We start from the raw sequence: 26826 nt of genomic DNA, 5'->3' as shown, positions 1-26826 counted from the left end.
GAATTTAATACAAATGGCACAATGTCGACTTAAGTACAAGAGGACTGACACTCTCACTTTCTATGATTTGAACCTCTCCTGTGAGTCCAGTTTTAGATTCCGATGCTTCACTTCATTTTTACAGTATACCTTGCAAGTTCTTATTGACGATGAAACACAGAAATTGCATCCGAATTTAATACAAAAGGCACAATGCCGACTTAAGTACAAGAGGACTGACATTCTAACTTTCTATGATGTCAACCTCTCCTGTGAGTCCAGTTTTAGTTTCCGATGCTTCACTTCAGGTTTACTGTATCCCTTGGACCTTCTTATTGACGATGAAACACAGAAATTGCATCCGAATTTAATACAAAAGGCACAATGCCGACTTAAGTAAAAGAGGACTGACACTCTAACATTCTATGATTTGAATCACTCCTGCGAGTCCAGTTTTAGATTCCGATGCTTCACTTAAGGTTTACTGTATCCCTTGGACCTTCTTATTGACGATGAAACACAGATATTGCATCTGAATTTAATACAAAAGGCACAATACCGACTCAAGTACAAGAGGAGTGACACTCTAATTTTCAATGATTTGAATCTCTCCTGTGAGTCCAGTTTTAGACTCCGATGCTTCACTTCAGGTTTACTGTATCCCTTGGACCTTCTTATTGACGATGAAACACAGAAATTGCATCCGAATTAAATTCAAAAGGCACAATGCCGACCTAAGTAGAAGAGGACTGACACACTCACTTTCTATGATTTGAACCTTTCCTGTGAGTCCAGTTTTAGATTCCGATGCTTCACTTCAGGTTTACTGTATACCTTGCACCTTCTTATTGACGATGAAACACAGAAATTGCATCCGAATTTAATACAAAAGGAACAATGCCGACTTAAGTACAAGAGGACTGACACTCTCTTTTTCTATGATTTGAATCTCTCCTGTGAGTCCACTTTTAGATTCCGATGCTTCACTTCAGTTTTACTGTATCCCTTGGACCTTCTTATTGACGATGAAACACAGAAATTTCATCCGAATTTAATACAAATGCCAAAATGCCGACTTAAGTACAAGAGGACAGGCACTCTAACTTTCCATGATTTGAACCTCTCCTGTGAGTCCAGTCTCAGATTCCGATGCATCACTCCAGGTTTACTATATCCCTGGGACCTTCTTATTGACGATGAAACACAGAAATTGCATCCGAATTAAATTCAAAAATCACAATGCCGACTTAAGTACAAGAGGACTGACACTCTCTTTTTCTATGATTTGAACCTCTCCTGTGAGTCCACTTTTAGATTCCGATGCTTCACTTCAGTTTTACTGTATCCCTTGGACCTTCTTATTAACGATGAAACACAGAGTTTCCATCCGAATATAATACAAAAGGCATAATGCCGACTTAAGTACAAGAGGACTGACACTCTAACTTTCTATGATTTGAACCTCTCCTGTAGTCCAGTTTTAGATTCCTATGCTTCACTTCAGGTTTACTGTATACCTTGCACCTTCTTATTGACGATGAAACGCAGAAATTGCATCGGAAATAATTTCAAACGACACAATGCCGACTTAGGTACAAGAGGTCTGACACTCACAGTTTCTATGATGTGAACCTCTCCTGTGAGTCCAGTTTAAGTTTCGGATGCATTACTTCAGGTATACTGTATCCCTTGGACCTTCTTATTGACGATGAAACACAGAAATTTCATCCGAATTTAATTCAAAAATCACAATGGCGACTAAAGTACAAGAGGACTGACACTCTCATTTTCTATGATTTGAACCTCTCCTGTGAGTCCAGTTTTAGATTCCGATGCTTAACTTCAGGTTTACTGTATACCTTGCTCCTTCTTATTGACGATGAGACACAGAAATTCCATCCGAATTTAATACAAAAGACACAATGCCGACTTAAGTACAAGAGGACTGACTTTCTAACTTTCTATGATTTGAACCTCTCCTGCGTATCCAGTTTTAGATTCCGATGCTTCACTTCAGGTTTACTGTATCCCTTGGAAATTCTTATTGACGATGAAATACAGAAATTGCTCCCCAATTTAATACAAAAGCACAATACCGACTCAAGTACAAGAGGAGTGACACTCTAACTTTCTATGATTTGAACCTCTCCTGTGAGTCCAGTTTTAGATTCCGATGCTTCACTTCAGGTTTATTGTATCCCTTGGACCTTCTTATTGACGATGAAACACAGAAATTGCATCCGAATTTAACACAAATGCCACAATGCCGACATAAGTACAAGAGGACGGACACTCTCACTTTCAATGATTTGAACCATTCCTGTGAGTCCAGTTTTAGATTCCGACGCTTCACTTAAGGATTACTGTATCCCTTGGACCTTTTTATTGACGATGAAACACAGAAATTGCATCGGAATTAAATTCAAAACGCACAATGCCGACTTAAGTAAAAGAGGACTGACACTCTCACTTTCTATGATTTGAACCTCTCCTGTGAGTCCAGTTTCAGATTCCGATGCTTCAATCCAGGTTTACTGTATCCCTTGGACCTTCTTATTGACGATGAAACACAGAAATTGCATCGGAATTAAATTCAAAAATCACAATGACGACTTAAGTACAAGAGGACTGACACTCTAACTTTCTATGATTTGAACCTCTCCTGCGAGTCCAGTTTTAGATTCCGATGCTTCACTACAGGTTTACTGTATCCCTTGGACCTTCTTATTGACGATGAAACAGAGTTTGCATACGAATAAAATATAAAAGGCACAATGCCGACTTAAGTACAAGAGGACTGACACTCTAACTTCCTATGATTTGAACCTCTCCTGTAAGTCCAGTTTTAGATTCCGATGCTTCACTTCAGATTTACTGTATCCCTTGGACCTTCTTATTGACGATGAAACACAGATATTTCATCCTAATTAAATACAAATGCCACAATGCCGACTTAAGTACAAGAGGACTGACACTCTCATTTTCTATGATTTGAACCACTCCTGTGAGTCCAGTTTTAGATTCCGATGCTTCACTTCAGGTTTACTGAATACCTTGCTCCTTCTTATTGACGATGAAACACAGAAATTGCACCCGAATTTAATACAAATGACACAATGCCGACTTAAGTACAAGAGGACCGACACTCTAACTTTCTATGATTTGAACCTCTCCTGTGAGTCCAGTTTCAGATTCCGATGCTTCACTTCAGGTTTACTGTACCCCTTCGACATTCTTATTGACGCTGAAACACTGAAATTGCTCCCCAATTTAATACAAAAGCACAATACCGACTCAAGTACAAGAGGAGTGACACTCTCACTTTCTATGATTTGAACCTTTCCTGTGCGTCCAGTTTTAGATTCCGATGCTTCACTTCAGGTTTACTGTATCCCTTGGACCTTCTTATTGACGATGAAACACAGAAATTGCACCCGAATTTAATACAAATGACACAATGCCGACGTAAGTACAAGAGGACTGACACTCTCACTTTCTATGATTTGAACCTCTCCTAAGAGTCCAGTTTTAGATTCCGATGCTTCACTTCAGGTTTACTATATCCCTTGGACCTTCTTATTGCAGATGAAACACAGAAATTGCATCGGAATTAAATTCAAAACGCACAATGCCGACTTAAGTAAAAGAGGACTGACACTCTCACTTTCTATAATTTGAACCTCTCCTGTGAGTCCAGCTTTAGATTCCGATGCTTCACTTCAGGTTTACTGTATCCCTTGCACCTTCTTATTGACGATGAAACACAGAAATTGCATCCGAATTTAATACAAAAAACACAATGGCGAGTAAAGTACAAGAGTACTGACACTCTCACTTTCTATGATTTGAACCTCTCCTGTGAGTCCAGTTTTAGATTCCGATGCTTCACTTCAGGTTTACTGTATCCCTTGGACCTTCTTATTGACGATGAATCACAGATATTTCATCCTAATTAAATACAAATGCCAAAATGCCGACTTAAGTACAAGAGGACTGACACTCTCATTTTCTATGATTTGAACCTCTCCTGTGAGTCCAGTTTTAGATTCCGATGCTTCACTTCAGGTTTCCTGAATACCTTGCTCCTTCTTATTGACGATGAAACACAGAAATTGCATCCGAATTTAATACAATTGGCACAATACCAACTTGGTACAAGAGGAGTGACACTCTAACTCTCTATGATTTGAACCTCTCCTGTGAGTCCAGTTTTAGATTCTGATGCTTCACTTCAGGTCTACTGTATCCCTTAAACATTCTTATTGACGATGAAACACAGAAATTGAATCCGAATTTAGTACAAAAGGCACAATGCTGACTTAAGTACAAGAGGACTGACATTCTAACTTTCTATGATTTGAAACTCTCCTGTGAGTCCAGTTTTAGATTCCGATGCTTAACTTTAGGTTCACTGTATCCCTTGGACCTTCTTATTGACGATGAAACACAGAAATTGCACCCGAATTAAATACAAAAGGCACAATACCGACTCAAGTACAAGAGGAGTGACACTCTAACTTTCTATGATTTGAATCTCTCCTGTGAGTTCAGTTTTTGATTCCGATGCTTCACTTCTGGTTTACTGTATACCTAGGACCTTCTTATTGATGATGAAACACAGAAATTGCACCCGAATTTAATACAAATGGCACAATGCCGACTTAAGTACAAGAGGACTGACACTCTCACTTTCTATGATTTGAACCTCTCCTGTGAGTCCAGTTTTAGATTCCGATGCTTCACTTCAGGTTTACTTTATCCCTTGGACCTTCTTATTGACGATGAAACACAGAAATTGCATCGGAATTAAATTCAAAACGCACAATGCCGACTTAAGTAAAAGAGGACTGACATTCTAACTTTCTATGATCTAAACCTCTCCTGTGAGTCCAGTTTTAGATTCCGATGCTTAACTTCAGGTTTACTGTATCCCTTGGACCTTCTTATTGACGATCAAACACAGAAATTGCATCTGAATTAAATTCAAAACTCATAATGCCGACTTAAGTACAAGAGGACTGACACTCTAACATTCTATGATTTGATCCACACCTGTGAGTCCAGTTTTAGATTCCGATGCTTCACTTCAAGTTTACTGTATCCCTTGGACCTTCGTATTGAAGATGAAACACAGAGTTTGCATCCAAATTTAATACAAAAGGCACAATGCTGACTTAAGTAAAAGAGGACTGACACTCTAACTTTCTATGATTTGAACCTCTCCTGTGAGTCCCGTTTTAGATTCCGATGCTTCACTTCAGGTTTACTGTATCCCTTGGACCTTCTTATTGACGATGAAACACATAAATTGCATCCGAATTTAATAAAAAAGGCACAATACCGACTTAAGTACAAGAGGAGTGACACTCTAACTATCTATGATTTGAATCTCTCCTGTGAGTCCACTTTTAGATTCCAATGCTTCACTTCAAGTTTACTGTATCCCTTGGACCTTCTTTTTGACGATGAAACACAGAAATTGCACCCGAATTTAATACAAATGACACAATGCCGACTTAAGTACAAGAGCATTGACACTCTCACTTTCTATGATTTGAACCTCTCCTGTGGGCCCAGTTTTAGAGTCCGATGCTTCACTTCAGGTTTACTGAATACCTTGCTCCTTCTTATTGACGATGAAACACAGCGAATGCATCCGAAATTAATACAAAGGGCACAATGCCGACTTAAGTACAAGAGGACTGACATTCTAACTTTCTATGATTTGAACCTCTCCTGTGAATCCAGTTTTAGATTCCGATGCTTCACTTCAGGATTACTGTACCCCTTGGACATTCTTATTGACGATGAAACACAGAAATTGCTCCCCAATTTCATGCAAAAGCACAATACCGACTCAAGTACAAGAGGAGTGACACTCTCACTTTCTATGATTTGAACCTTTCCTGTGAGTCCAGTTTTAGATTCCGATGCTTCACTTCAGGTTTACTGTATCCCTTGTACCTTCTTATAGACGACGAAACACAGAAATTGCACCCGAATTTAATACAAATGACACAATGCCGACATAAGTACAAGAGGACTGACACTCTCACTTTCTATGATTTGAACCTCTCCTAAGAGTCCAGTTTTAGATTCCGATGCTTCACTTCAGGTTTACTGTATCCCTTGGACCTTCTTATTGAAGATGAAACACAGAAATTGCATCGCAATTAAATTCAAAACGCACAATGCCGACCTAAGTAAAAGAAGGCTGACACTCTCACTTTCTATGATTTCAACCTCTCCTGTGAGTCCAGTTTAAGATTCCGATGCTTTACTTCAGGTTTACTGTATCGCTTGGACCTTCTTATTGACGATGAAACACAGAAATTGCATCCGAATTTAATACAAATGCTACAATGCCGACTCAACTACAAGAGTACTGACACTCTCACTTTCTATGATTTGAACCTCTCCTGTGAGTCTAGTTTTACTTTCCGATGCTTCACTTCAGGTTTACTGTATACCTTGCACCTTCTTATGACGATGAAACACAGAAATTGAATCCGAATTTAATACAAAAATCACAATGGCGACTAAAGTACAAGAGTACTGACACTCTCACTTTCTATGATTTGAACCTCTCCTGTGAGTCCAGTTTTAGATTCCGATGCTTCACTTCAGGTTCACTGTATCCCTTGGACCTTCTTATTGACGATGAAACACAGAAATTGCATCCGAATTTAATACAAAAATCACAATGGCGACTAAAGTACAAGAGTACTGACACTCTCACTTTCTATGATTTGAACCTCTCCTGTGAGTCCAGTTTTAGATTCCGATGCTTCACTTCAGGTTCACTGTATCCCTTGGACCTTCTTATTGACGATGAAACACAGATATTTCATCCTAATTAAATACAAATGCCACAATGCCGACTTAAGTACAAGAGGACTGACACTCTCATTTTCTATGATTTGAACCTCGCCTGTGAGTCCAGTTTTAGATTCCGATGCTTCACTTCAGGTTTACTGAATACCTTGCTCCTTCTTATTGACGATGAAACACAGAAATTGCATCCGAATTTAATACAAATGGCACAATACCAACTTGGTACAAGAGGAGTGACACTCTAACTCTCTATGATTTGAACCTCTCTTGTGAGTCCAGTTTTAGATTCTGATGCTTCACTTCAGGTCTACTGTATCCCTTGGACCTTCTTATTGACGATGAAACACATATATTGCATCCGAATTTAATAAAAAAGGCACAATACCGACTTATGTACAAGAGGAGTGACACTCTAACTATCTATGATTTGAATCTCTCCTGTGAGTCCTCTTTTAGATTCCGATGCTTCACTTCAGGTTTACTGTATCCCTTGGACCTTCTTATTGACGATGAAACACAGAAATTGCACCCGAATTTAATACAAATGGCACAATGCCGACTTAAGTACAAGAGCATTGACACTCTCACTCTCTATGATTTGAACCTCTCCTGTGGGCCCAGAGTTAGAGTCCGATGCTTCACTTCAGGTTTACTGAATACCTTGCTTCTTCTTATTGACAATGAAACACAGCAATTGCATCCGAAATTAATACAAAGGGCACAATGCCGACTTAAGTACAAGAGGACTGACATTCTAACTTTCTATGATTTGAACCTCTCCTGTGAATCCAGTTTTAGATTCCGATGCTTCACTTCAGGATTACTGTACCCCTTGGACATTCTTATTGACGATGAAACACAGAAATTGCTTCCCAATTTAATGCAAAAGCACAATACCGACTCAAGTACAAGAGGAGTGACACTCTCACTTTCTATGATTTAAACCTTTCCTGTGAGTCCAGTTTTAGATTCCGATGCTTCACTTCAGGTTTACTGTATCCCTTGTACCTTCTTATTGACGATGAAACACAGAAATTGCACCCGAATTTAATACAAATGACACAATGCCAACTTAAGTACAAGAGGACTGACACTCTCACTTTCTATGATTTGAACCTCTCCTAAGAGTCCAGTTTTAGATTCCGATGCTTCACTTCAGGTTTACTGTATCCCTTGGACCTTCTTATTGAAGATGAAACACAGAAATGGGATCGCAATTACATTCAAAACGCACAATGCCGACCTAAGTAAAAGAAGGCTGACACTCTCACTTTCTATGATTTCAACCTCTCCTGTGAGTCCAGTTTAAGATTCCGATGCTTTACTTCAGGTTTACTGTATCGCTTGGACCTTCTTATTGACGATGAAACACAGAAATTGCATCCGAATTTAATACAAATGCTACAATGCCGACTCAACTACAAGAGTACTGACACTCTCACTTTCTATGATTTGAACCTCTCCTTTGAGTCTAGTTTTACTTTCCGATGCTTCACTTCAGGTTTACTGTATACCTTGCACCTTCTTATTGACGATGAAACACAGAAATTGAATCCGAATTTAATACAAAAATCACAATGGCGACTAAAGTACAAGAGTACTGACACTCTCACTTTCTATGATTTGAACCTCCCCTGCGAGTCCAGTTTTGGATTCCGATGCTTCACTTCAGGTTTACTGTATCCCTTGGACCTTCTTATTGACGATGAAACACAGATATTTCATCCTAATTAAATACAAATGCCACAATGCCGACTTAAGTACAAGAGGACTGACACTCTCATTTTCCATGATTTGAACCTCTCCTGTGAGTCCAGTTTTAGATTCCGATGCTTCACTTCAGGATTACTGAATACCTTGCTCCTTCTTATTGACGATGAAACACAGAAATTGCATCCGAATTTAATACAAATGGCACAATACCAACTTGGTACAAGAGGAGTGCCACTCTAACTCTCTATGATTTGAACCTCTCTTGTGAGTCCAGTTTTAGATTCTGATGCTTCACTTCAGGTCTACTGTATCCCTTAAACCTTCTTATTGACGATGAAACACAGAAATTGAATCCGAATTTAGTACAAAAGGCACAATGCCGACTTAAGTACAAGAGGACTGACATTCTAACTTTCTATGATTTGAAACTCTCCTGTGAGTCCAGTTTTAGATTCCGATGCTTCACTTTAGGTTCACTGTATCCCTTGGACCTTCTTATTGACGATGAAACACAGAAATTGCACCCGAATTTAATACAAAAGGCACAATACCGACTCAAGTACAAGAGGAGTGACACTCTAACTTTCTATGATGTGAATCTCTCCTGTGAGTACAGTTTTTGATTCCGATGCTTCACTTCAGGTTTACTGTATCCCTTGGACCTTCTTATTGACGATGAAACACATAAATTGCATCCGAATTTAATAAAAAATTCACAATACCGACTTAAGTACAAGAGGAGTGACAGTCTAACTATCTATGATTTGAATCTCTCCTGTGAGTCCAGTTTTAGAGTCCGATGCTTCACTTCAGGTTTACTGAATACCTTGCTCCTTCTTATTGACGATGAAACACAGCAATTACATCCGAATTTAATACAAAGGGCACAATGCCGACTTAAGTACAAGAGGACTGACATTCTAACTTTCTATGGTTTGAACCTCTCCTGTGAATCCAGTTTTAGAGTCCGATGCTTCACTTCAGGTTTACTGTACCCCTTGGACATTCTTATTGACGATGAAACACAGAAATTGCTCCCCAATTTAATACATAAGCACATTACCGACTCAAGTACAAGAGGAGTGACACTCTCACTTTCTATGATTTGAACCTTTCCTGTGAGTCCAGTTTTAGATTCCGATGCTTCACTTCAGGTTTACTGTATCCCTTGTACCTTCTTATTGACGATGAAACACAGAAATTGCACCCGAAATTAATACAAATGACACAATGCCGACTTAAGTACAGGAGGACTGACACTCTCACTTTCTATGATTTGAACCTCTCCTAAGAGTCCAGTTTTTCATTCCGATGCTTCACTTCAGGTTTACTGTATCCTTTGGACCTTCTTATTGAAGGTGAAACACAGAAATTGCATCGGAATTAAATTCAAAACGCACAATGCCGACTTAAGTAAAAGAAGGCTGACACTCTCACCTTCTATGATTTGAACCTCTCCTGTGAGTCCAGTTTAAGATTCCGATGCTTTACTTCAGATTTACTGTTTTGCTTGGACCGTCTTATTGACGATGAAACACAGAAATTGCATCCGAATTTAATACAAATGCTACAATGCCGACTCAAGTACAAGAGTACTGACACTCTCACTTTCTATGATTTGAACCTCTCCTGTGAGTCTAGTTTTACTTTCCGATGCTTCACTTCAGGTTTACTGTATACCTTGCACCTTCTTATTGACGATGAAACACAGAAATTGAATCCGAATTTAATACAAAAGGCACAATGCCTACTTAAGTACAAGAGGACTGACATTCTAACTTACTATGATTTGAAACTCTCCTGTGAGACCAGTTTTAGATTCCGATGCTTCACTTTAGGTTCACTGTATCCCTTGGACCTTCTTATTGACGATGAAACACAGAAATTGCACCCGAATTTAATACAAAAGGCACAATACCGACTCAAGTACAAGAGGAGTGACACTCTAACTTTCTATAATTTGAATCTCTCCTGTGAGTACAGTTTTTGATTCCGATGCTTCACTTCAGGTTTACTGTATCCCTTGGACCTTCTTATTTACGATGAAACACAGAAATTGCACCCGAATTTAATACAAATGACACAATGCCAACTTAAGTACAAGAGGACTGACACTCTCACTTTCTATGATTTGAACCTCTCCTGTGAGTCCAGTTTTAGAGTCCGATGCTTCACTTCAGGTTTACTGAATACCTTGCTCCTTCTTATTGACGATGAAACACAGCAATTGCATCCGAATTTAATACAAAGGGCACAATGCCGACTTAAGTACAAGAGGACTGACATTCTAACTTTCTATGATTTGAACCTCTCCTGTGAATCCAGTTTTAGATTCCGATGCTTCACTTCAGGTTTACTGTACGCCTTGGGCATTCTTATTGACGATGAAACACAGAAATTGCTCCCCACTTTAATACAAAAGCACAATACCGACTCAAGTACAAGAGGAGAGACACTCTCACTTTCTATGATTTGAACCTTTCCTGTGAGTCCAGTTTGAGATTCCGATGCTTCACTTCAGGTTTACTGTATCCCTTGTACCTTCTTATTGACGATGAAACACAGAAATTGCACCCGAATTTAATACAAATGACACAATGCCGACTTAATACAAGAGGACTGACACTCTCACTTTCTATGATTTGAACTCTCCTGTCAGTCCAGTTTTAGATTCCGATGCTTCACTTCAGGTTTACTGTATCCCTTGGACCTTCTTATTGACGAAGAAACACAGAAATTGCATCGGAATTAAATTCAAAACGCACAATGCCGACTTAAGTAAAAGAGGACTGACACTCTAACTTTCTATGATCTGAACCTCTCCTGTGAGTCCAGTTTTAGATTCCGATGCTTAACTTCAAGTTTACTGTATCCCTTGGACCTTCTTATTGACGATGAAACACAGAAATTGATCTGAATTAAGTTCAAAAATCACAATGCCGACTTAAGTACAAGAGGACTGACACTCTAACATTCTATGATTTGATCCTCTCCTGTGAGTCCAGTTTTAGATTCCGATGCTTCACTTCCAGTGTACTGTATCCCTTGGACCTTCTTATTGAAGATGAAACTCAGAGTTTGCATCCAAATTTAATACAAAAGGCACAATGCTGACTTAAGTAAAAGAGGACTGACACTCTAACTTTCTATGATTTGAAACTGTCCTGTGAGTCCAGTTTTAGATTCCGATGCTTCACTTCAGGTTTACTGTATCCCTTGGACCTTCTTATTGACGATGAAACACATAAATTGCATCCGAATTTAATAAAAAAGGCACAATACCGACTTAAGTACAAGAGGAGTGACACTGTAACTATCTATGATTTGAATCTCACCTGCGAGTCCAGTTTTAGATTCCGATGCTTCACTTCAGGTTTACTGTATCCCTTGGACGTTCTTATTGGCAATGAAACACAGAAATTGCATCCGAATTTAATACAAATGGCACAATGCCGACTTAAGTACAAGAGGACCGACACTCCCACTTTCTATGTTCTGAACCTCTCCTGTGAGTCCAGTTTTAGATTCCGATGCTTCACTTCAGGTTTACTGTATCCCCTGGACCTTCTTAATGACGATGAATCAGAGAAATTGCATCGGAATTAAATTGAAAAGGCACAATGCCGACTTAAGTAAAAGAGGACTGACACTCTCATTTTCTATGATTTGAACCTCTATTGTGAGTCCAGTTTTAGATTCCGATGCTTCGCATCAGGTTTACTGTATCCCTTGGACCATCTTATGGACGATGAAACACAGAAATTGCATCGGATTTAAATTTATAAGGCACAATGCCGACTTAAGTACAACAGGACAGACACTCAAACTTTCTATGATTTGAACTTCTCCTGTGAGTCCGGTTTTAGATTCCGATGCTTCACTTCAGGTTTACTGTATCCCTTCGACCTTCTTATTGACGATGAAACACAGAGGTTGCATCCGAATTTAATACAAATGACACAATGCCGACTTAATACAAGAGGACTGACACTCTCACTTTCTATGATTTGAACCTCTCCTGTGAGTCCAGTTTTAGATTCCGATGGTCCACTTCAGGTTTACTGTATCCCTTGGACCTTCTTATAGACGATGAAACACAGAAATTGCATCGGAATTAAATTCAAAACGCACAATGCCGACTTAAGTATAAGAAGACTGACACTCTAACTTTCTATGATCTGAACCTCTCCTGTGAGTCCAGTTTTAGATTCCGATGCTTCTTTTCAGGTTTACTGTATCGCTTGGACCTTCATATTGACGATGAAACACAGAAATTGCATCCGAATTTAATACAAAAAGCACAATATCGGCTTAAGTACAAGAGGACTGACACTCTCACTTCCTATGATTTGAACATCTCCTGTGAGTCCAGTTTTAGATTCCGATGCTTCACTTCAGGTTTACTGTATCCCTTCGACCTTCTTATTAACGATGAAACACAGAGTTTGCATCAGAATTTAATACAAAAGGCACAATGCCGACTTAAGTACAAGAGGACTGACACTCTAACTTTCTATGATTTGAACCTCTCCTGTGAGTCCAGTTTTAGATTCCGATGCTTCACTTCAGGTTCACTGTATCCCTTGGACCTTCTTATTGACGATGAAACACAGAAATTGCATCCGAACTTAATACAAATGGCACAATGCCGACTTAAGTACAAGATGACCGACACTCTCACTTTCTCTGATTTGAACCTCTCCTGCGAGTCCAGTTTTAGATTCCGATGCTTCACTTCAGGTTTGCTGTATCCCTTGGACCTTCTTATTGACGATGAAACACAGAAATTGCATCGGAATTAAATTCAAAAGGCACAATGCCGACATAAGTAAAAGAGGACTCTCACTTTCTATGATTTAGATATCTCCTTTGAGTCCAGTTTTAGATTCCGATGCCTCACTTCAGGTTTACTGTATCCCTTGGACCTTCTTATTCACGATGAAACACAGAAATGCATCCGAATTTAATACAACTGGCACAATGCCGACTTAAGTAAAAGAGGACTGACACTCTCACTTTCTCTGATTTGAACCTCTCCTGCGAATCAAGTTTTAGATTCCGATGCTTCACTTCAGGTTTGCTGTATCCCTTGGACCTTCTTATTGTCGATGAAACACAGATATTGCATCGGAATTAAATTCAAAATGCACAATGCCGACTTAAGTAAAAGAGGACTGACACTCCCACTTTCTATGATTAAAATCTCTCCTGTGAGTCCAGTTTTAGATTCCGATGCTTCACTTCAGGTTTACTGTATCCCTTGGACCTTCTTATTGACGATGAAACACAGAAATTGCATCCGAATTTACTACAAAAATCACAATGGCGACTAAAGTACAAGAGTACTGACACTCTCTCTTTCTATGATTTGAACCTCTCCTGTGAGTCCAGTTTTAGATTCCGATGCTTCACTTCAAGTTTACTGTATCCCTTGGACTTTCTTGTTGACGATGAAACACAGATGTTTCATCCTAATTAAATACAAATGGCACAATGCCGACTTAAGTACAAGAGGACTGACATTCTAACTTTCTATGATTTGAAAGTCTCCTGTGAGTCCAGTTTTAGATTCCGATGCTTCACTTTAGGTTCACTGTATCCCTTGGACCTTCTTATTGACGATGAAACACAGAAATTGTACCCGAATTGAATACAAAAGGCACAATACCGACTCAAGAACAAGAGGAGTGACACTCTAACTTTCTATGATGTGAATCTCTCCTGTGAGTACAGTTTTTGATTCCGATGCTTCACTTCAGGTTTACTGTATCCCTTGGACCTTCTTATTGATGATGAAACAGAGAAATTGCACCCGAATTTAATACAAATGTCACAATGCCGACTTAAGTAAAAGAGGACTGACACTCTAACTTTCTATGATTTGAACCTCTCCTGTGAGTCCCGTTTTAGATTCCGATGCTTCGCTTCAGGTTTACTGTATCCCTTGGACCTTCGTATTGACGATGAAACACATAAATTGCATCCGAATTTAATAAAAAAGGCACAATACCGACTTAAGTACAAGAGGAGTGACACAATAACTATCTATGATTTGAATCTCTCCTGTGAGTCCACTTTTAGATTCCGATGCTTCCCTTCAGGTTTACTGTATCCCTTGGACCTTCTTATTGACGATGAAACACAGAAATTGCACCCGAATTTAATACAAATGACACAATGCCGTCTTAAGTACAAGAGGATTGACACTCTCACTTTCTGTGATTTGAACCTCTCCTGTGAGTCCAGTTTTAGAGTCCGATGCTTCACATCAGGTTTACTGAATACCTTGCTCCTTCTTATTGACGATGAAACACAGCAATTGCATCCGAATTTAATACAAAGGGCACAATGCCGACTTAAGTACAAGAGGACTGACATTCAAACTTTCTATGATTTGAACCTCTCCTGTGAATCCAGTTTTAGATTCCGATGCTTCACTTCAGGATTACTGTACCCCTTGGACATTCTTATTGACGATGAAACACAGAAATTGCTCCCCAATTTAATACAAAAGCACAATACCGACTCAAGTACAAGAGGAGTGACACTCTCACTTTCTATGATTTGAACCTTTCCTGTGAGTCCAGTTTTAGATTCCGATGCTTCACTTCACGTTTACTGTATCCCTTGGACCTTCTTATTGAAGATGAAACACAGAAATTGCATCGGAATTAAATTCAAAACGCACAATGCCGACTTAAGTAAAAGAAGGCTGACACTCTCACTTTCTATGATTTGAACCTCTCCTGTGAATCCAGTTTAAGATTCCGATGCTTTACTTCAGGATTACTGTATCGCTTGGACCTTCATATTGAAGATGAAACACAGATATTGCACCCGAATTTAATACAAATGACACAATGCCGACTTAAGTACAAGAGTACTGACACTATCACTTTCTATGATTTGATCCTCTCCTGTGAGTCTAGTTTTACTTTCCGATATTCACTTCAGGTTTACTGTATACCTTGCACCTTCTTATTGACGATGAAACACAGAAATTGAATCCGAATTTAATACAAAAGGCACAATGCCGACTTAAGTACAAGATGACTGACGTTCTAACTTTCTATGATTTGAAACACTCCTGTGAGTCCAGTTTTAGATTCCGATGCTTCACTTTAGGTTCACTGTATCCCTTGGACCTTCTTATTGACGATGAAACACAGAACTTGCACCCGAATTTAATACAAAAGGCACAATACCGACTCAAGTACAAGAGGAGTGACACTCTAACCGTCTACAATTTGAATCTCTCCTGTGAGTACAGTTTTTGATTCCGATGCATCACTTCAGGTTTACCGTATCCCTTGGACCTTCTTATTGATGATGAAACACAGAAATTGCACCCGAATTATATACAAATGGCACAATGCCGACTTAAGTACAAGAGGACTGACACTCTCACTTTCTATGATTTGAACCTCTCCTGTGAGTCCAGTTTTAGATTCCGATGCTTCACTTCAGGTTTACTGTATCCCTTGGACCTTCTTATTGACGATGAAACACAGAAATTGCATCGGAATTAAATTCAAAACGCACAATGCTGACTTAAGTAAAAGAGGACTGACACTCTAACTTTCTATGATCTGAACCTCTCCTGTGAGTCCAGTTTAAGATTCCGATACTTAACTTCAGGTTTACTGTATCCCTTGGACCTTTTTATTGACGATGAAACACAGAAATTGCATCTGAATTAAATTCAAAAATCACAATGCCGACTTAAGTACTAGAGGACTGACACTCTAACATTCTATGATTTGATCCCCTCCTGTGAGTCCAGTTTTAGATTCCGATGCTTCACTTCAAGTTTACTGTATCCCTTGGACCTTCTTATTGAAGATGCAACACAGAGTTTGCATCGAAATTTAATACAAAAGGCACAATGCTGACTTAAGTAAAAGAGGACTGACACTCTAACTTTCTATGATTTGAACCTCTCCTGTGAGTCCAGTTTTAGATTCCGATGCTCACTTCAGGTTTACTGTATCCCTTTGACCTTCTTATTGACGATGAAACACATAAATTGCATCCGAATTTAATAAAAAAGGCACAATACCGACTTAAGTACAAGAGGAGTGACACTCTAACTATCTATGATTTGAATGTCTCCTGTGAGTCCAGTTTTATATTCCGATGCTTCACGTCAGGTTTACTGTATCCCTTGGACGTTCTTATTGACGATGGAACACAGAAGTTGCATCCGAATGTAATACAAACGGCACAATGCCGTCTTAAGTACAAGAGGACTGACACTCTCACTTTCTATGATTTGAACCTCTCCTGAGAGTCCAGTTTTAGATTCCGATGCTTCACTTCAGGTTTACTGTATCCCTTGGACCCTCTTATTGAAGATGAAACACAGAAATTGCATCGGAATTAAATTCATAACGCACAATGCCGACTTAAGTAAAAGAGGACAGACACTCTAACTTTCTATGATTTGAACCTCTCCTGTGAGTCCAGTTTTAGATTCCGATGCTTCACTTCAGGTTTACTGTATCCCTTGGACCTTCTTATTGACGATGAAACACATAAATTGCATCCGAATTTAATAAAAACGCACAATACCGACTTAAGTACAAGAGGAGTGACACTCTAACTATCTATGATTTGAATCTCTCCTGTGAGTCCACTTTTAGATTCCGATGCTTCACTTCAGGTTTACTGTATCCCTTGGACCTTCTTATTGACGATGAAACACAGAAATTGCACCCGAATTTAATACAAATGACACAATGCCGACATAAGTACAAGAGGACTGACACTCTCACTTTCTATGATTTGAACCTCTCCTGTGAGTCCAGTTTTAGAGTCCGATGCTTCACTTCAGGTTTACTGAATACCTTGCTCCTTCTTATTGACGATGAAACACAGCAATTGCATCCGAATTTAATACAAAGGGCACAATGCCGGCTTAAGTACAAGAGGACTGACATTCTAACGTTCTATGATTTGAACCTCTCCTGTGAATCCAGTTTTAGATTCCGATGCTTCACTTCAGGTTTACTGTACCCTTTGGACAATCTTATTGACGATGAAACACAGAAATTGCTCCCCACTTTAATACAAAAGCACAATACCGACTCAAGTACAAGAGGAGTGACACTCTCACTTTCTATGATTTGAACCTCTCCTGTGAGTCCAGTTTTAGAGTCCGATGCTTCACTTCAGGTTTACTGTATCCCTTGTACCTTCTTATTGACGATGAAACACAGAAATTGCACCCGAATTTAATACAAATGACACAATGCCGACTTAATACAAGAGGACTGACACTCTCACTTTCTATGATTTGAACCTCTCCTGTGAGTCCAGTTTTAGATTCCGATGCTTCACTTCAGGTTTACTGTATCCCTTGGACCTTCCTATTAACGATGAAACACAGAAATTGAATCCGAATTTAATACAAAAGGCACAATGCCGACTTAAGTACAAGAGGACTGACATTCTAACTTTCTATGATTTGAAACTCTCCTGTGAGTCCAGTTTTAGATTCCGAAGCTTCACTTTAGGTTCACTGTATCCCTTGGACCTTCTTATTGACGATGAAACACAGAAATTGCACCCGAATTTAATACAAAAGGCACAATGCCGACTTAAGTACAAGAGGACTGACACTCTCACTTTCTATGATTTGAACCTCTCCTGTGAGTCCAGTTTTAGGTTCCGATGCTTCACTTCAGGTTTACTGTATCCCTTGGACCTTCTTATTGACGATGAAACACAGAAATTGCATCGGAATTAAATTCAAAACGCACAATGCCGGCTTAAGTAAAAGAAGGCTGACACTCTCACTTTCTATGATTTGAACCTCTCCTGTGAGTCCAGTTTAAGATTCCGATGCTTTACTTCAGGTTTACTGTATCGCTTGGACCTTCTTATTGACGATGAAACACAGAAATTGAATCCAAATTTAATACAAAAGGCACAATGCCGACTTAAGTACAAGAGGACTGACATTCTAAATTTCTATGATTTGAAACTCTCCTGTGAGTCCAGTTTTAGATTCCGAAGCTTCACTTTAGGTTCACTGTATCCCTTGGACCTTCTTATTGACGATGAAACACAGAAATTGCACCCGAATTTAATACAAAAGGCACAATACCGACTCAAGTACAAGAGGAGTGACACTCTAACTTTCTATGATTTGAATCTCTCCTGTGAGTACAGTTTTTGATTCCGATGCTTCACTTCAGGTTTACTGTATCCCTTGGACCTTCTTATTGATGATGAAACACAGAAATTGCACCCGAATTTAATACAAATGGCACAATGCCGACTTAAGTACAAGAGGACTGACACTCTCACTTTCTATGATTTGAACCTCTCCTGTGAGTCCAGTTTTAGATTCCGATGCTTCACTTCAGGTTTGCTGTATCCCTTGGACCTTCTTATTGACGATGAAACACAGAAATTGCATCGGAATTAAATTCAAAACGCACAATGCCGACTTAAGTAAAAGAGGACTGACACTAACTTTCTATGATCTGAACCTCTCCTGTGAGTCCAGTTTTTGATTCCGATGCTTAACTTCAGGTTTACTGTATCCCTTGGACCTTCTTATTGACGATGAAACACAGAAATTGATCTGAATTAAATTCAAAAATCACAATGCCGACTTAAGTACAAGAGGACTGACACTCTACCATTCTATGATTTGATCCACTCCTGTGAGTCCAGTTTTAGATTCCGATGCTTCACTTCCAGTTTACTGTATCCCTTGGACCTTCTTATTGAAGATGAAACACAGAGTTTGCATCCAAATTTAATAAAAAAAGGCACAATGCTGACTTAAGTAAAAGAGGACTGACACTCTAACTTTCTATGATTTGAACCTCTCCTGTGAGTCCAGGTTTAGATTCCGATGCTTCACTTCAGGTTTACTGTATCCCTTGGACCTTCTTATTGACGATGAAACACATAAATTGCATCCGAATTTAATAAAAAAGGCACAATACCGACTTAAGTACAAGAGGAGTGACACTCTAACTATCTATGATTTGAATCTCTCCTGTGAGTCCAATTTTAGATTCCGATGCTTCACTTTAGGTTTACTGTATCCCTTGGACGTTCTTATTGGCGATGAAACACAGAAATTGCATCCGAATTTAATACAAACGGCACAATGCCGACTTAAGTACAAGAGGACCCACACTCCCACTTTAGATGTTTTGACCTCTCCAGTGAGTCCAGTTTTAGATTCCGATGCTTCACTTCAGGTTTACTGTATCCCTTGGACCTTCGTAATGACGATGAATCACAGAAAATGCATCGGAATTAAATTGAAAAGGCACAATGACGACTTAAGTAAAAGAGGACTGACACTCTCATTTTCTATGATTTGAACCTCTATTGTGAGTCCAGTTTTAGATTCCGATGCTTCGCTTCAGGTTTACTGTATCGCTTGGACCATCTTATTGACGATGAAACACAGAAATTGCATCGGAATTAAATTCAAATGGCACAATGCCGACTTAAGTAAAAGAGGACTCTCACTTTCTATGATTTAGATATCTCCTGTGAGTCCAGTTTTAGATTCCGATACCTCACTTCAGCTTTACTGTATCCCTTGGACCTTCGTAATGACGATGAATCACAGAAATTGCATCGGAATTAAATTGAAAAGGCACAATGCCGACTTAAGTAAAAGAGGACTGACACTCTCATTTTCTATGATTTGAACCTCTATTGTGAGTCCAGTTTTAGATTCCGATGCTTCGCTTCAGGTTTACTGTATCGCTTGGACCATCTTATTGACGATGAAACACAGAAATTGAATCCGAATTTAATACAAAAGGCACAATGCCGACTTAAGTACAAGAGGACTGACATTCTAACTTTCTATGATTTGAAACTCTCCTGTGAGTCCAGTTTTAGATTCCGAAGCTTCACTTTAGGTTCACTGTATCCCTTGGACCTTCTTATTGACGATGAAACACAGAAATTGCACCCGAATTTAATACAAAAGGCACAATGCCGACTTAAGTACAAGAGGACTGACACTCTCACTTTCTATGATTTGAACCTCTCCTGTGAGTCCAGTTTTAGGTTCCGTTGCTTCACTTCAGGTTTACTGTATCCCTTGGACCTTCTTATTGACGATGAAACACAGAAATTGCATCGGAATTAAATTCAAAACGCACAATGCCGACTTAAGTAAAAGAGGACTGACACTAACTTTCTATGATCTGAACCTCTCCTGTGAGTCCAGTTTTTGATTCCGATGCTTAACTTCAGGTTTACTGTATCCCTTGGACCTTCTCATTGACGATGAAACACAGAAATTGATCTGAATTAAATTCAAAAATCACAATGCCGACTTAAGTACAAGAGGACTGACACTCTACCATTCTATGATTTGATCCACTCCTGTGAGTCCAGTTTTAGATTCCGATGCTTCACTTCCAGTTTACTGTATCCCTTGGACCTTCTTATTGAAGATGAAACACAGAGTTTGCATCCAAATTTAATAAAAAAAGGCACAATGCTGACTTAAGTAAAAGAGGACTGACACTCTAACTTTCTATGATTTGAACCTCTCCTGTGAGTCCAGTTTTAGATTCCGATGCTTCACTTCAGGTTTACTGTATCCCTTGGACCTTCTTATTGACGATGAAACACATAAATTGCATCCGAATTTAATAAAAAAGGCACAATACCGACTTAAGTACAAGAGGAGTGACACTCTAACTATCTATGATTTGAATCTCTCCTGTGAGTCCAATTTTAGATTCCGATGCTTCACTTTAGGTTTACTGTATCCCTTGGACGTTCTTATTGGCGATGAAACACAGAAATTGCATCCGAATTTAATACAAACGGCACAATGCCGACTTAAGTACAAGAGGACCCACACTCCCACTTTAGATGTTTTGAACCTCTCCTGTGAGTCCAGTTTTAGATTCCAATGCTTCACTTCAGGTTTACTGTATCCCTTGGACCTTCGTAATGACGATGAATCACAGAAAATGCATCGGAATTAAATTGAAAAGGCACAATGACGACTTAAGTAAAAGAGGACTGACACTCTCATTTTCTATGATTTGAACCTCTATTGTGAGTCCAGTTTTAGATTCCGATGCTTCGCTTCAGGTTTACTGTATCGCTTGGACCATCTTATTGACGATGAAACACAGAAATTGCATCGGAATTAAATTCAAATGGCACAATGCCGACTTAAGTAAAAGAGGACTCTCACTTTCTATGATTTAGATATCTCCTGTGAGTCCAGTTTTAGATTCCGATGCCTCACTTCAGCTTTACTGTATCCCTTGGACCTTCGTAATGACGATGAATCACAGAAATTTGCATCGGAATTAAATTGAAAAGGCACAATGCCGACTTGAATAAAAGAGGACTGACACTCTCATTTTCTATGATTTGAACCTCTATTGTGAGTCCAGTTTTAGATTCCTATGCTCCGCTTCAGGTTTACTGTATCGCTTGGACCATCTTATTGACGATGAAACACAGAAATTGAATCCGAATTTAATACAAAAGGCACAATGCCGACTTAAGTACAAGAGGACTGACATTCTAACTTTCTATGATTTGAAACTCTCCTGTGAGTCCAGTTTTAGATTCCGAAGCTTCACTTTAGGTTCACTGTATCCCTTGGACCTTCTTATTGACGATGAAACACAGAAATTGCACCCGAATTTAATACAAAAGGCACAATGCCGACTTAAGTACAAGAGGACTGACACTCTCACTTTCTATGATTTGAACCTCTCCTGTGAGTCCAGTTTTAGGTTCCGATGCTTCACTTCAGGTTTGCTGTATCCCTTGGACCTTCTTATTGACGATGAAACACAGAAATTGCATCGGAATTAAATTCAAAACACACAATGCCGACTTAAGTAAAAGAGGACTGACACTAACTTTCTATGATCTGAACCTCTCCTGTGAGGCCAGTTTTAGATTCCGATGCTTAACTTCAGGTTTACTGTATCCCTTGGACCTTCTTATTGACGATGAAACACAGAAATTGATCTGAATTAAATTCAAAAATCACAATGCCGACTTAAGTACAAGAGGACTGACACTCTAGCATTCTATGATTTGATCCACTCTTGTGAGTCCAGTTTTAGATTCCGATGCTTCACTTCCAGTTTACTGTATCCCTTGGACCTTCTTATTGAAGATGAAACACAGAGTTTGCATCCAAATATAATACAAAAGGCACAATGCTGACTTAAGTAAAAGAGGACTGACACTCTAACTTTCTATGATTTGAACCTCTCCTGTGAGTCCAGTTTTAGATTCCGATGCTTCACTTCAGGTTTACTGTATCCCTTGGACCTTCTTATTGACGATGAAACACATAAATTGCATCCGAATTTAATAAAAAAGGCACAATACCGACTTAAGTACAAGAGGAGTGACACTCTAACTATCTATGATTTGAATCTCTCCTGTGAGTCCAGTTTTAGATTCCGATGCTTCACTTTAGGTTTGCTGTATCCCTTGGACGTTCTTATTGGCGATGAATCACAGAAATTGCATCCGAATTTAATACAAACGGCACAATGCCGACTTAAGTACAAGAGGACCCACACTCCCACTTTAGATGTTTTGAACCTCTCCTGTGAGTCCAGTTTTAGATTCCGATGCTTCACTTCAGGTTTACTGTATCCCTTGGACCTTCGTAATGACGATGAATCACAGAAATAGCATCGGAATTAAATTGAAAAGGCACAATGCCGACTAAAGTAAAAGAGGACTGACACTCTCATTTTCTATGATTTGAACCTCTATTGTGAGTCCAGTTTTAGATTCCGATGCTTCGCTTCAGGTTTACTGTATCGCTTGAACCATCTTATTGACGATGAAACACAGAAATTGCATCGGAATTAAATTCAAAAGGCACAATGCCGACTTAAGTAAAAGAGGACTCTCACCTTCTATGATTTAGATATCTCCTGTGAGTCCAGTTTTAGATTCCGATGCCTCACTTCAGGTTTACTGTATCCCTTGGACCTTCTTATTGACGATGAAACACAGAAATGCATCCGGATTTAATACAAATGGCACAATGCCGACTTAAGGAAAAGAGGACTGACACTCTCACTTTCTCTGATTTTAACCTCTCCTGCGAATCCAGTTTTAGATTCCGATGCTTCACTGCAGGTTTGCTGTATCCCTTGGACCTTCTTATTGACGATGAAAAACAGATATTGCATCGGAATTAAATTCAAAATGCACAATGCCGACTTAAGTAAAAGAGGACTGACACTCCCACTTTCTATGATTTAAATCTCTCCTGTGAGTCCAGTTTTAGATTCCGATGCTTCACTTCAGGTTTACTGTATCCCTCGGACCTTCTTATTGACGATGAAACACAGAAATTGCATCCGAATTTAATACAAATGCCACAATGCAGACTTAAGTACAAGAGGACTGACACCCTCACTTTCTACGATTTGTACCTATCCTGTGAATCCAGTTTTAGATTCCGATGCTTCACGTCAGGTTTACTGTATCCCTTGGACCTTCTTATTGACGAAGAAACTCAGAAATTGCACCCGAATTTAATACAAATGGCACAATGCCGACTTAAGTACAAGAGGACTGACACTCCCACTTTCTATGATTTGAACCTCTCCTGTCAGTCCAGTTTTAGATACCGATGCTTCACTTCAGGTTAACTGTATCCCTTGGACCTTCTTATTGACGATGAAACACAGAAATTGCATCGGAATTAAATTCAAAACGCACAATGCTGCTTAAGTAAAAGTGGACTGACACTCTCACTTTCTATGATTTGAACTTCTCCTGTGAGTCCAGTTTTAGATTCCGATGCTCAACTTCCTGTTTTCTGTATCCCTTGGACCTTCTAATTGACGATGATACACAGAAATTGCATCGGAATTAAATTCAAAACTCACAATGCCGACTTAAGTACAAGAGGACTGACACTCTAACTTTCTATGATTTGAAACTCTCCCGTGAGTCCAGTTTCAGATTCCGATCCTTCACTTCAGGTTTACTGTATCCCTTGGACTTTCTTATTGACGATGAAACACAGAAATTGCATCGGAATTAAATTCAAAACGCACAATGCTGCTTAAGTAAAAGTGGACTGACACTCTCACTTTCTATGATTTGAACTTCTCCTGTGAGTCCAGTTGTAGATTCCGATGCTTAACTTCAGGTTTACTGTATCCCTTGGACCTTCTTATTGACGATGAAACACAGAAATTGCATCCGAATTTAATACTAAAATCACAATGGCGACTGAAGTACAAGAGTACTGACACTCTCACTTTCTATGAATTGAACCTCTCCTGTGAGTCCAGTTTTAGATTCCGTTGCTTCACTTCAGGTTTTCTGTATCCCATGGACGTTCTTATTGACGATGAAACACAGAAATTCCATCCTAATTAAATACAAATGTCACAATGCCGACTTAAGTACAAGAGGACTGACACTCTCATTTTCTATGATTTGAACCTCTCCTGTGAGTCCAGTGTTAGATTCCGATGCTTCACTTCAGGTTTACTGTATACCTTGCTCCTTCTTATTGACGATGAGACACAGAAATTGCATCCGAATTTAATACAAAAGGCACAATGCCGACTTAAGTACAAGAGGACTGACATTCTAACTTTCTATGATTTGAACCTCTCCTGTAAATCCAGTTTTAGATTCCGATGCTTCACTTCAGGTTTACTGTATCCCTTGGACATTCTTATTGACGATGAAACACAGAAATTGCTCCCCAATTAAATACAAAAGCACAATACCGACTCAAGTACAAGAGGAGTCACACTCTAATTTTCTATGATTTGAACCTCTCCTGTGAGTCCAGTTTTAGATTCCGATGCTTCACTTCAGGTTAACTGTATCCCATGGACGTTCTTATTGACGATGAAACACAGAAATTCCATCGTACTTAAATACAAATGCCACAATGCCGACTTAAGTACAAGAGGACTGACACTCTCATTTTCTATGATTTGAACCTCTCCTGTGAGTCCAGTTTTAGATTCCGATGCTTCACTTCACGTTTACTGTATACCTTGCTCCTTCTTATTGACGATGAGACACAGAAATTGCATCCGAATTTAATACAAAAGGCACAATGCCGACTTAAGTACAAGAGGACTTACATTCTAACTTTCTATGATTTGAACCTCTCCTGTGAATCCAGTTTTAGATTCCGATGTTTCACTTCAGGTTTACTGTATCCCTTGGACATTCTTATTGACGATGAAACACAGAAATTGCTCCCCAATTAAATACAAAAGCACAATACCGACTCAAGTACAAGAGGAGTCACACTCTAATTTTCTATGATTTGAACCTCTCCTGTGAGTCCAGTTTTAGATTCCGATGCTTCACTTCAGGTTAACTGTATCCCATGGACGTTCTTATTGACGATGAAACACAGAAATTCCATCGTACTTAAATACAAATGCCACAATGCCGACTTAAGTACAAGAGGACTGACACTCTCATTTTCTATGATTTGAACCTCTCCTGTGAGTCCAGTTTTAGATTCCGATGCTTCACTTCACGTTTACTGTATACCTTGCTCCTTCTTATTGACGATGAGACACAGAAATTGCATCCGAATTTAATACAAAAGGCACGATGCCGACTTAAGTACAAGAGGACTTACATTCTAACTTTCTATGATTTGAACCTCTCCTGTGAATCCAGTTTTAGATTCCGATGTTTCACTTCAGGTTTACTGTATCCCTTGGACCTTCTTATTGACGATGAAACACAGAAATTGCACCCGAATTTAATAGAAATGACACAATGCCGACTTAAGTACAAGAGGACTGACACTCTGACTTTCTATGATTTGAACCTCACCTGAGAGTCCTGTTTCAGATTCCGATGCTTCACTTCAGGTTTACTGTATCCCTTGGACCTTCTTATTGAAGATGAAACACAGAAATTGCATCGCAATTAAATTCAAAACGCACAATGCTGACTTAAGTAAAAGAGGACTGACACTCTCACTTTCTATGATTTGAACCTCTCCTGTGAGTCCTGTTTCAGATTCCGATGCTTCACTCCAGGTTTAATGTATCCCTTGGACATTCTTATTGACGATGAAACCCAGAAATTGCATCGGAATTAAATTCAAAAATCACAATGCCGTCTTAAGTACAAGAGGACTGACACTCTAACTTTCTATGATTTGAACCTCTCCTGTGAGTCTAGTTTTAGATTCCGATGCTTCACTTCAGGCTTACTGTATCTCTTGGACCGTCTTATTGCCAATGAAACACAGAGTTTGCATCAGAATTTAATATAAAATGCACAATGCCGACTTAAGGACAA

Source organism: Schistocerca americana, chromosome 9 (assembly GCF_021461395.2).
Source record: "Schistocerca americana isolate TAMUIC-IGC-003095 chromosome 9, iqSchAmer2.1, whole genome shotgun sequence".
Classification (NCBI taxonomy): Eukaryota; Metazoa; Arthropoda; class Insecta; order Orthoptera; family Acrididae; genus Schistocerca; species Schistocerca americana.
This window is presented reverse-complemented; position numbering follows the sequence as displayed.